The sequence below is a fragment of the Alligator mississippiensis genome, chromosome 15 (assembly GCF_030867095.1).
Source record: "Alligator mississippiensis isolate rAllMis1 chromosome 15, rAllMis1, whole genome shotgun sequence".
Classification (NCBI taxonomy): Eukaryota; Metazoa; Chordata; order Crocodylia; family Alligatoridae; genus Alligator; species Alligator mississippiensis.
Window position 1 is genome coordinate 27,965,955 of NC_081838.1, and position 11,775 is coordinate 27,977,729.

General features: G+C 54.2%; 1 protein-coding gene across 1 annotated transcript in view; it reads left to right on the forward strand.

Annotated features, from left to right (window-relative positions):
- Positions 1-11,775, forward strand: part of LOC102574042 (zinc finger protein 420) — a 141,085-nt gene that overhangs the window by 74,939 nt on the left and 54,371 nt on the right. The gene's annotated exons all lie outside the window — the stretch shown is intronic.

The following is an 11,775-nucleotide window of genomic DNA, read 5'->3' on the forward strand; positions in this document are numbered from 1 at the left end:
AGGTTGCTCATCACTTCCTCTTCCTGCTTCCAGTGCCTCTGGGATCTGTAGTCCAGGGTGACAGCAGGCAGGACCCCGCAGGGGTGTCCCCTTCTGTTACACGCTCCTGTCCCATTGCCAACGCACGCAACGCATGCATTACAACGCACCGTCTGCCAGGCGCTGCCCTGCTGCCAGGCCTCAGGCGGAAAGGCAGGGCTCAGGCGTAGGTGTTAGCATCACCCAGGGGACACGGGTTAAAAACAAAAAGTTTGGTTCTCAATAAAAAGTTTTCAGTAAAAAAAAAGATCTGGTTGGCCAGAATCCTTGGCTGCAGCAATGGTTTTCCACGGCGCAGCCCGCTCCAGCTTAGGGGCCCCTTCTCATTCGAACACCCTGATGCCTAGGGTGACCACCCTTCTAACATGTAAAGGCAGGCCACATGCCCGCCTGGCCATCCCCACCACCTTGGCCAGGGGCACAGCTGAGGGCTAAGGGGAGCAGAGCAGGGGCAGAGGTGGGCTGTCCGCTGCAGGCTGTGGGTAGGGTTGCCAACTCTGTTTGAATCTATTCCAGAAGGTTTCATCACATGATGTAATGCAGTGTTTCCCAACCTCTTCCAGCCCAAGGCATACTTACATTAATACAAATTTTCCAGGTGTTAAGGCACACCTGTTAAGGCATTTCCCTTCCTCATACCTAGTGTAGCTCGTTGTAGCCATGGCAAAATTCCACGGCACATCTCTTCATTTCTGACGGCACGCTTTTGTGCCGCAGCACACTGGGTGGGAAGCACTGGTGTAATGACATTAATGACTTACCTACTGTACTGTACTCAGGAAGGCAAATGTACATTATTATTACATTTTAAAAACCCACTGGACAGCTGTATAGATTCATAGATGTAGGGTCAGAAGGGACCTTGTAGATCTTCTAGGCTGACCCCCTGCCGTGGTCAGGAGAGAACATGGGCAGGTAAATGTTGAGCCTCCTCTTAAAGACCCCAGGGTAGGAGCCATCAACATGTCCCTTAGAAGTTGGTTCCAGGTCCTAGCCAACCTGACAGTGAAGTAGCGCCTTCTAATGTCTAGTCTAAACCTACTCTCAAATAACTTATGGCCGTTATTCCTTGTTACTCCAGGAGGCTCTTGGGGGAACAAGGTCTCCCAAACCCTGCTGGTCCCCCCTAGTGAGTTTATAGACGGCCACCAGGTCCCCCTCAGCCTTCTCTTGCGAAGGCTGAACAGGTTCAGGTCCCGTAGCCTCGTAGGGCTTGCCCTGCTGTCCCCTGATCATGTGAGTGGACCTCCTCTGGACCCTCTCCGTGCTGTCCACATCCCTCCTGAAGTGCGGCGCCCAGAATACTCCAGCTGTGGCCTGACCAGTGTCGCAGAGAGGGGGAGGATCACCTCCTTGGCCCTGCTCAAGATGCATCTATGGATGCATGACAAGGTACAGTTAGCCCTACTGACCATGTCCTCGCATTGTCAGCCCATGTTCATCTTGGAGTCAATGATGACTCCAAGATCTCTTTCTGCCACCATGCTTTCGAGAAGGGAGTTCCCCATCCTATAGGTATGCTGCTGGTTCCTATTGCCCAAGTGCAGCACCCTGCACTTGTCAGTATTGAATCCCATCCTATTTTCATTTGCCCACCCCTGTAACCTGTCCAGGTCCCGCTGTAATCTGTCCTTCCCTTCTAGCATGCCCACCTCACCCCAAATCTTGGTGTCGTCTGTGAATTTAAACAGGCTGCTTTTCACCCCGTTGTCCAAGTCGCTAATAAAGGAATTGAAGAGTGCGGGCCCAAAGACCGAGCCCTGGGGGACTCCACTGCCCACTTCCCTCCATGTCGAACATGACCCGTCCACCACCACTCTCTGAGTACGACCCCTCAGCCAATTTGCAATCCATCTGACTGTGTAGGCATCAATGCTGCAGTCACCTAGCTTTATAATGAGAATGGGGTGGGAGACAGGGTCAAAGGCCTTCCTGAAGTCCAGAAAGACTACATCCGCCACGACACCTGTGTCCAATGCTTTTGTGACCTGATCGTAGAAGGCAATCAGGTTGGTCTGACAGGACCTGCCCCTAATGAAACCATGCTGGTTGCCCTTGAGGATCATCCCCGCTGCTGGCCCATCACAGATGTGCTCCTTGATAATCTTCTCAAAGAGTTTCCCCAGGATCGAAGTAAGACTAACGGGCCTATAGTTGCCCGGGTCCTCCCTCCTCCCTTCTTTAAAGATGGGGACTACATTGGCCTTCTTCCAGTCATCTGGCACCTGGCCAGAGCATCACGAGTGCTCATAGAGCCATGCTGGGGTCCTGTGATAACCCCTGCCAATTCCCTCAACACCCTGGGGTGGAGAGCATCTGGACCTGCTGATTTGAACACGTCCAGCCCCTCCAGAAGTTCCCTAACTTGGTCCTCCCTGACCCTAGGCCTGGCAGAGTTTCTCCTGAGTCTGTCCTGAATCTCGGTAGGGGAGTCCTGGTCCCTGCACAAGAAAACGGAGACAAAGAAATTGTTAAAGAGGTCTGCTTTCTCCTCTGGTGCAACCACCAGATTGCCAAGCATATCCTGCAGGGGCCCCACATTATCCGGTGCCTTCTTCATACTCCCTATATATTTAAAAAAGGACTTTTTGTTATCTTTGATCCTTGATGCTAGCCCTAGTTCTGTATCTGCCTTAGCTTTCCTAACAGCCCCACTACAGACCTGAGCGGTGGAGGTGTACTCCTCTTTGGTGATAGCTCCTCCCTTCCAGTGGGTATATGCCTCCTTTTTGCCAATCAGGCATTCCCAAATGCCCTTTGACGCAAAGTACCTATTTAGCAAGTTTGGTTTTTCCTGGGCATCAGTTGTCAGCTGTCCCATCTGGTTTAGCAGGGGTCCAATGTTGCCCTTGCTTTTCCACCGGCTCCCCACCTGTCTAAAAAAGGACTTTTTATTGTCCTTGATATTTGTAGCTAGCTGGAGTTCAGTTGCAGCCTTGGCTTTCCTGGTTTGCTCTCTGCAAGTCCGGACCAGAGCAGAGTATTTCTCCTTGGAGGTGGTTCCAGTCCTCCATCCTTTGTAGGTCTTTCTTTTAAGATGCAGGAGGTCCGCTAGGTCCCTGGAGAGCCAAGGGGACTGTTGTGCCCTTTTGCTGCCTTTCCTCCAAGACGGGATGGACTTTGCTTGTGCATCCAGGATTGCTCCCTTGAGGAGCAACCACTCCTCCTGGACTTCCCTCTCCATTGGGTTGTGGCCTTTTAGGACCTCTCTGACAAGGCTCCTGAGCTTGTCAAAGTCAGCTTTCCTGAAGTTGAGGACTTCTGTATTACTGACTGACTTGCCAGCTGTACGGCAGATGGTGAAGGTGATCAGCTCATGGTCACTGTCACCCAGCTTCCCTTTGATCGTTAGGTCACTAATTAGGTCGTCCCTGGTTGCCAGTACAAGGTTGAGCAGCGCTTTACCTCTTGCCAGCCTGTAGACTGCCTGCATCAGATAGAGGTCATCCACGCTCGAGAGAAAGCTTTGCGACCGCTTGGATTTGGCCGAGCGCTCTTCCCAGGAGATGTCTGGGTAGTTGAAGTCTCCCATGACAACCATGCACTGGGATCGTGCAGCCTTAGCCAATTCCCTGGTGAACTCCTGGTCAAGCTCTTGACTCTGAGTAGGGGATCTGTAGTAGACCCTCACCATAGTATCCCCTGTGCCGTGTTCCCCACAGATTTTAACCCAGAGGGTCTCAAATCCACCGTGGGTGCCAATGTCAGCTTGCAGGGACGCGTAGCTTTCCTTGACATAGAGAGCTACACCCCCCTTTTGTCCACTCGATCCCTCCTCTACAGGGCATAGCCATCTATACCCATGGTTCAGTCATGGGTGGAGTCCCACCAGGTCTCTGTTATCTCTATGACATCATAGTTATTTGCATTAAGCAGGAGGACAAGTTCCTTCTGCTTATTCCCCAAGCTCCTGGCATTTGTGTACAGGCAGGCACGTGTCCCCTTGGGGGCCCTTGCCTTGCCTACATTTTGTCCCAGGGCTGGGGCTCGGATGGGATCCCTTAGGTGCCTTGGCCTGCTGGCTTTGCAAGGGCTGCTCAGTGGGCCAGCAGTGGCAGTAGTCCCCCTGTCCCCTGGCGGGCTTAGTTTAAAGCCCGGTGGAGCGGGTCAGCCAGTCTGGCTGAGAAGAGCCTCCTCCCCAGGGGAGAGAGGTGGAAGCCATCTCTTCCCAGCAACTTGCTGCCTCTCTCTCTCCAAAGAGCGGGCTGTGGTCATGGAAGCTGAAGCCTTCCCGATGACACCAGCGCTGCAGTCTTTGGTTGACCACATGGATCCTCCTCTCCCTCCTCAGCCCGTAGCCTGAGACTGGGAGGATTGAAGAAAACACCACCTGTGCCCTCAGACCCTTTAGCCCCGCTCCCAAATCCCTGTAGCGCCTCACGACCTGGCTGGGAGTGCGCCGAGCCGTGTCATTGGTGCCCACATGGATGAGGAGCATGGGATAGTGGTCTGGAGGAGTTTAGGGATCTTCTCCACAATGTCTCAGATGCAGGCCCCCGGGAAGAAGCAGACTTCCCAGGCCGATGGGTCAGGGTGGCAGATTGCCCCCTCCGTCCCCCTCAGGACAGAGTCTCCTACGACAAACACTGCATTTTGTCCTGGGGAGAGCGGGGGCGGTAGCTACAGTACAGCCTGTGCTGCCTGCAGGAGCTGGCAACTCAGCAGGCTCTGCGGGGGCTGCAAGAGGTGTGTACCTGTTGGAGAGCTCCGGCAGGGCAGGGACCTTGGTGCGGTGGGCCTTGGGGCCCTTGACCACCTTGGTCCAAGCCCTGGGCTGGACAGTAAGGGAGGTCCCCAAGTCTTTCTTTGTCCTGGAGGGAGACTGTGGTCTACCCTCCGCCTCCCGGGGGAGAAGGGCCTGGCAGTAGGAGTCTATCTCCTGCTCACAGTCCCTGATGGCACGCAGACCCTGGACTGTGGCCTGAAGCTCCTCCAGCTGGCGCACCAGAGACCCCCAAAATGGAGCAGACCCCACAAGGGGAGGTGGCCATGCTCCCAGGCCCCAGAGCCTGAAAAAGGGACAGGCACCCCGCAGCCGAGAGCCAGGGGCTCCGTCCACGTGGAGCCCGGGACCAGGGGCTCTGTCTGGGTGGCTGTCTCTGAGGTGCCAGAGGGGGGGGCACAGACCCCAAAGGGACCCTCAGGGTGCAGCGTGTGCCCATCCGTGTCATGCCGCTGGTGGGCAGCCACAGCTGGGACTGTCTACCCTGGGGGGCTCACAGGCAGGGCCTCGGGCGCTCCTGCTCACCCTCCTGTGCGAACTCCTGCGCTAACTCACGCGCCGGGCCCAGGAGCACACCTGTCTGCGCAGCCTGGTCGTGCAGCTCCCTGGGGGGCTGGGCAAAATAGGAGTTGGGGGGGGCAGACCTTCCTTGACCCACTTAGCCCACTCCCAGCTGACTAGGTCCCTCCCTCCACAGGCCCCTGTTACCTGGGGCAGACCGGGGCTCGTCAGGGGTCCTGGAGTCGCTGGGCTCATGGGGGCACAGCGGGCTTACACCCACGTGTCTTGCACCAAAGCCGGGACTCTAATGAGTGCATACTTGTCCCTGCATGCTCTGCTGTGCTCTGAACTCGAGTCGCTGACAGCAGCACAGGTGGCCAGTGGGGTGGGAGAGCTGGGAACACTGAAGCTGCACACAGGAGAGGATGCCTTGGTGGTCACAGTGGTTCACGTTCCACACCTTTCCATTACTTTTGTCACCGGATGCATATACTGATAGTGAAGAACATGCTTTACAGGGGTCCCCAGGTGCTCTGCCTTGGCAACATCCCTACACAACTTGGCACAAAGAGACTTTGCCTTGACACAGCACTGTTCGGGGCTTCGGTTGTGTCCGCAGTCCACCATTCTGCTGGAGATATTGCAGTAAATATGCCAGTTTGCTCTCGGGCTGATCATGAATTGAAGAAGCACCTCTGGTTGCACCATAACATGGACAAGGCTCTTTACTTCATTAAAGCTCCATGCAGACCTAGACCTTTTCTGCGCTGTTTGGTCTTCTTTTGATGTTCCTCAACCATGTCAGGACTGTGGGTGTACCCCCAAGTGTTCAGGGGCCACAATTTATAGAGCTTCAGCTGACCTCTGCATGAATAGGTTACCCCGCCCCCACCCTGCGCAGTTGTCTATGTGAGGTAGAAGACAAAACATGTTGCACAGGAGAGTAGCAGGTTTTGGCACCAAACCAAGGTGTAGAGCAAAGTAATTTGAAGGGCAGGCTGGGTTGAGCAGATGAGGAAACACTGATAGGAACAGCTATGTCAAACAGTGTCAGGATGACACACACTTTGATTGGGCACAGAAGATTAATGTGGGGTACACAAGGCACCCCAGATTTTTCTGCAGGGTAGCTATGCCTGGTTGCATAAAACACATCAATTGTCACTGATTAGCAACCTGGTTTAAAAATTCAGAGTGCAGGCAAAGGAGGGTTCAGAAAAAGGTGTTAGATAGCTGGTCATTGTGAAAGGGTGCCATTTATAAGGGTCTCCTGTCTTCAAGACAATGCTGGAACTGGAGGGCCCCTTGGGTCCCAAAAAAGTGCATTTTGCAGCCCGGAGCAATCAACCAGCATTCCAAACCCGGGTGCATGCTAGGGAGACCTCTGAAACCTAGATGTCAAAGGTTGCATGGTGGCTTGGGGAACCACCAGGGCTGGCTTCACCTGCCATCACCTCTGGCTCAGTGGGGAACCCGGGGAAATCCCTGAAGTTGGACCTCAGGAAAGAATGGGCAGTGCTCAGTGAAGCCCATTTTCCAGCATTGGGGGAACAGAAACCAGGATGCAGCCAAGGGGAAACCCCAGGAAAGGTCCTTTGCTGCTAAACCCCTGGGCAGACTTGCAGGACCATGCATGGAGAGCTGAAAGTATCTGGGTTCCTGGTGCCAGAACAGCATGTGGAGCGGGGTCATTCCTGGGCAGACTGGGTTGAGATGGTGCTGCCCAGGAGAGATGAGGAAACAATATCAGGGTCAGCTGGGTTGGCCAGTGTCAGGAGGAGCCATTAGGGCAATGTTGGAACTGGGGGAAACCCAAGGTCCCCCAAAAAGAAAGCCCCACCAAGATTGACTGAAGAGGAGAAAAATCCCTTTGGTGCGCACCCGCTGGCAAGCCCTGTGTGCTGGGTGGGGCCAAGGTGTGGCAATGCGTGCAGGTCCAGTACTGCCATGGGCAGCTTGCATGGCACCCTAGACGTCTCATTTGACTGAGGAGTTTACACTTTGGGCTGCAGCATGGAGCATGGATTTCCTGTAGCAAGTCGTGGTCAACGTGCTCACACAACTTTTCAGCGATGAGTGAGTTGCTTTCAGAAAAGGGCTTGGAGCTTAGGGCGACATCAGGCACCCTTCTGTGGCCTAAAAGGCATGGACAAACTCACTTGCAAGTCCACACATGGGGCACAGAAAGTATCTGAGTTTGCTGCTGTTCCCCCTGAACCCAGAATTCTGCCTCTGGAGGGTTAAAGAGGGTGACAGACATCTAGGTGTCTTCCCAAGAAGTATTCCCTGGACCACGGGGTTGTCAACTGGGGGGGACACATACCCCTGGGGGTACTTTGAAAGGTCCCAGGGGGGACACAGGGGCGGGTGGGGACAGAGCACTGCCACCCTGCGCCGCTGCTTCACAGGAGCAAGGCTCGGGATGGGCAAGAGCAGGTCCGGACAGACACCGTGCAGAGGCAGCTGAGGACAAGCAGGGACCCAGACAGAGGCACCAGAGGCAGCTGAGGATGAGCAGGTGCCTGGTGCCACCACGGCACGCCTGCACCACCTGCTCTGCCATGATGCAGCTGGGCTGGGTGCAGAGCTTCGACCTCCACCTGCAAGGCTCAGGCCAGGACGGGCAGCACCTCCCCTTGCTGCAGCCGCCCGCTGTCCTGGCGGCCCAGCCCCACCCCACCCCACCCCACCCCACAGGAGGAGAGTGGGGTGGGGTGGGTTCCCCGCGCTGAGGCCATTGGGGCTTGTGGCAGCCCCACCCCTGCCTCCCACCGCTCCGCACACCTGGAGGAGGGGCTGGGTCTTGCATCAAGTGTACAAGCACCCAAAGGAGTTATTCTATACCCCCTAAATTGAAATGGTGGGTTTTTAATTGAAACCCACCATTTCCTTTTTTCCATCATGTCATGGTAAGAGGCTTGATCCTTTCATTCTTTTTTTTTTTGTTGAAGCCAAAGCACAGGTAACTTGTGCCTCTTGAGTCGGGGGGGGGGGGCGGGTCACGTTCCCCCCCGACACCAGTCAGTGATTGGGGGGTGGTCCCCCACGGCTGATCTCACTCACCAAAAAGCAGCCACGCCACTTCCAGAAATCCTGCAGCCACTTCTGGAAGCAGCATGGCAGTCCTTGTCCCCTCCCTACATTTTGCTGGCAGTCCTTCTCCCGAGCCGGTGCTTGCAGGGTGGGCACTGGTGCTCCCGTCTGTCCCCCTGCCCGCCAGCTAAACGGGAAGTGCAGCCTGACAGGGGGTGCACTGGTGGTCTCAGGGGGTGCATGTACACCCCCGTGCACCCCCTATGCATCGCCATTGCCAGAGCTTATCTGCAGCTGGGGGGCAAGCTGCCCACTGGCTGAGTGGCCCGAGCTGGGGATGGGGCCCAGGCCTTCCCTCCATGGCAGTGGTGACCTTTGAGGCTACCTGGGCTGGCCATTAGCGGGCCGGGTGCTACCCCACCTTGGAGGCTCGGGGGTCAGGGAATAGTTGCATGGAGCTGGGTGCTACCTCTGAGCTGAGGCTGCACCCAGCCCATTAGCAGCCCTCCCGGGCAGCCCAGAGGGCACCACTGCTATGGAGGGAAGGATTGGGACCAGTGCACCATCTTAGTCAGTCTGCCACCATCCAGATCATAGAGAACCTAATCAATTAGGGAAGATCCATAATAGAGTCCTTCAAAACAGTGGACCACGGCTGAGAGGGAGCAAACAGGTGCTGGATGAGATCCTAGGGTTTTTGAGTGGGCTTCATTATGTAGGTGTAAATGTTACAAGAGCGGATCAACACTTGCATGGCTTTGCCCAAGAGTGGCCACCAAAGTAGCAGATGGTTAGTTGATGGGTTTTCTCCATTCCAGGGTGGCCAGCTAACAGGAAGTCATGGCATTAACATAGTATCACTAGGGTCTGGCTGACCCTAGGAGCATGTAAATCTTACCCTTAGTGAAAACAACTTACCCTTAGTGAAAACAACCCTGTGATGGACTTCAGGAAGTGGTCACGTGAAGGCAGCCTGCTCTTCAAGAGCAACTTCTTCCCAGGTGGTGGCTGAGACTGCAGAGCCATTGGCCAGGTGGTGCAAGGATGTTGTGTGGCTTCAGAAGGGGCTAGGCTTCAATGGTTCCTGTGCCCAGTTAGCATCATATTCCACCTTCTTGGAGAGAGTATCCACCTTCCCATTTCTATGTGACCTGAAAATCGAAGTGGGACATGGAAAGGGCCAACCCCAGTGAAGCTGTCTCTTGTTCAGTGCTCTGGCCACACACACATATTCTAGTGCCATGTGAATGTAATTTGTGTAACCGCATGAGGAACCAGGGGCAGTCTTCAGAGCTGTGGTCACTGAGAGTTTGGACTGCAACTTCCAGAATACCCTGGGGCTGGAGGCAAGGGAAAAAGGAAGAGTAACTGGAGGCTGGAGATCCCACTGGCTCAGTCAGCCAGGACTGGACTGAAGGAGCTGGATTCACACCTGGGAGCAGCTGCAGCTCTTTGATTGCTAATGCAATTAAAACCTTGTTTGGGGAACACTTCTGGAAGTATAAGGGGGTGGCAGGGAATTAAGGTGAGTGTCTGTTACCATGATGTTGCTGTTTCTTTACCTTTTACCTGATCACTCCCTTTGGCCCATTGACTTGTGACTCTAACCCCTATGCTTTTGTATATACAAGTGGGAACTCCCCCTTGCTTCTTGTGCCAGTTTCTGGGTTCCAGGTTGACAACTGGATGTTTGTGATCTGTAAGACCCTGTACTTTGTGCCATGGCTCTTCAAAGTATTGCCACCACATCCTAAAAGCAACTGATGCCCATAAGTTCAGATCAGGATTGCAAGATTTCCTTTCTTCTGAGGTGAGTTTGAAGGAAAAGAAGATGCAGGGATGCAGGATTTGCTTTTGGCCCTATCACTATGAGAGCACCAAGCCTATTACAGTGCTGGATGCATCCATTTCTACCATGAATAAAAAGGTGGGGTCTGGATGAGCTATCACAGGGGCAGGCCCATTTCAGATATTCAAAGGCTCACTGGGCTCCCACAGACCAGTAATACTGGAATTTTTTACTTAGTAGTGTGGGGAGAGAGCTACCAATAATTAGCAGCAAACCTAATACAGTCTGCCAGATGTGGAAAGTGCAGCTGGGCTGTAAATCACCACCTCCATCTTCAACTTGCTCAGCACCTCTTTGTGTCTCTGGAATCTGAACCAAGGGGAGATAAATCAAAAGATCTCGTGAGGAACATGTGAGTTCATGGTAGCCTGGAAGATAATGACCATCACTTGGTCGAGGTCACTGTCCAGCGAAGGGTGGGTAAAGTAACTAGTGGGGCTAAGGTGTTGGACTTCAGAAGGGCCAACTTTAGCAAGCTTAGAAGGCTAGGTAGTGAGGGGATGCAACTCAAGAACGTAGAGCACATGGGGGTCCAGGAGGGTTGGAGGTATCTCAAGGGAGTGATCCTTGGGGCTCAAAAGGAGTCTATCACCATTACGTAGGAAGGGAGGTAAGGGGGCAAAAAAGCCCCCTTGGCTGAACAGGGAACTCCAGGAGAGTCTGGGGGCAAAGAAAGAGATGTATAGGCAATGGAAGCAGGGAGCAACCATCAAGGAGGAATATATCTCCCTGGTGCGCTATTGCAGGGAATCAGTTAGACAGGCCAAGGTGGGGCTTGAGCTCAGGCTGGCTTCAACAATCAAGGACAATAAAAAGTCCTTCAGGTATATAGCAGGCAAAAGGAAAGCTCAGAGCAACATAGGGCCCCTGCAGGACAAATCAGGACAGTTGGTGGTTGATGCAGGGAAAAAAGCAGAGCTCTTCAATGAGTTCTTCACTTCAGTATTTCTATGTACCAACCAAGCCAATTCCCCCACCTCGATCATTGACAGATGTCCACATGGCACCCATCCGCCTACGGTTAGTTCTGAAATAGTTAAGGAGCTCCTGGCGGAGCTGGATGGGTACAAGTCAGCACGCCCGGATGACCTCCATCCACGGCTGCTGAAAGAATTGGCCAGTGTCATAGCTGAGCCACTGGCACAGCTGTTCGAGCACTCGTGGTGCTCCGGCCAGGTCCCTGAGGACTGGAGAAGGGCCAATGTGGTGCCCATTTTCAACAAAGGGAGAAGGGATGAGCCGGGTAACTTTAGACCAGTCAGTCTTACCTCTATTCCTGGGAAAATGCTAGAGAAAATAATCAAGGAACACATTTGACCAGGCCTAGTAGGGGAAACGATGCTGAGGGGAAACCAGCACGGGTTTGTCACAGGTAGGTCCTGCCTGACAAACCTTGTAGCCTTCTATGACCAGGTCACGCACTGCCTGGACGCGGGAGCTGAGGCTGATGTCATCTTCCTGGACTTTAGGAAGGCCTTTGACACAGTCTCGCACCCTGTCCTCATTGGGGAGCTAGCAGACTGTGGAGTGGGCGCCTACACGGTCAGGTGGGTGGCCAACTGGCTTAGGGACTGCACCCAGAGAGCGGTGGTGGATGGTTCCTTCTCAGCCCGGAGGGAGGTGGGCAGTG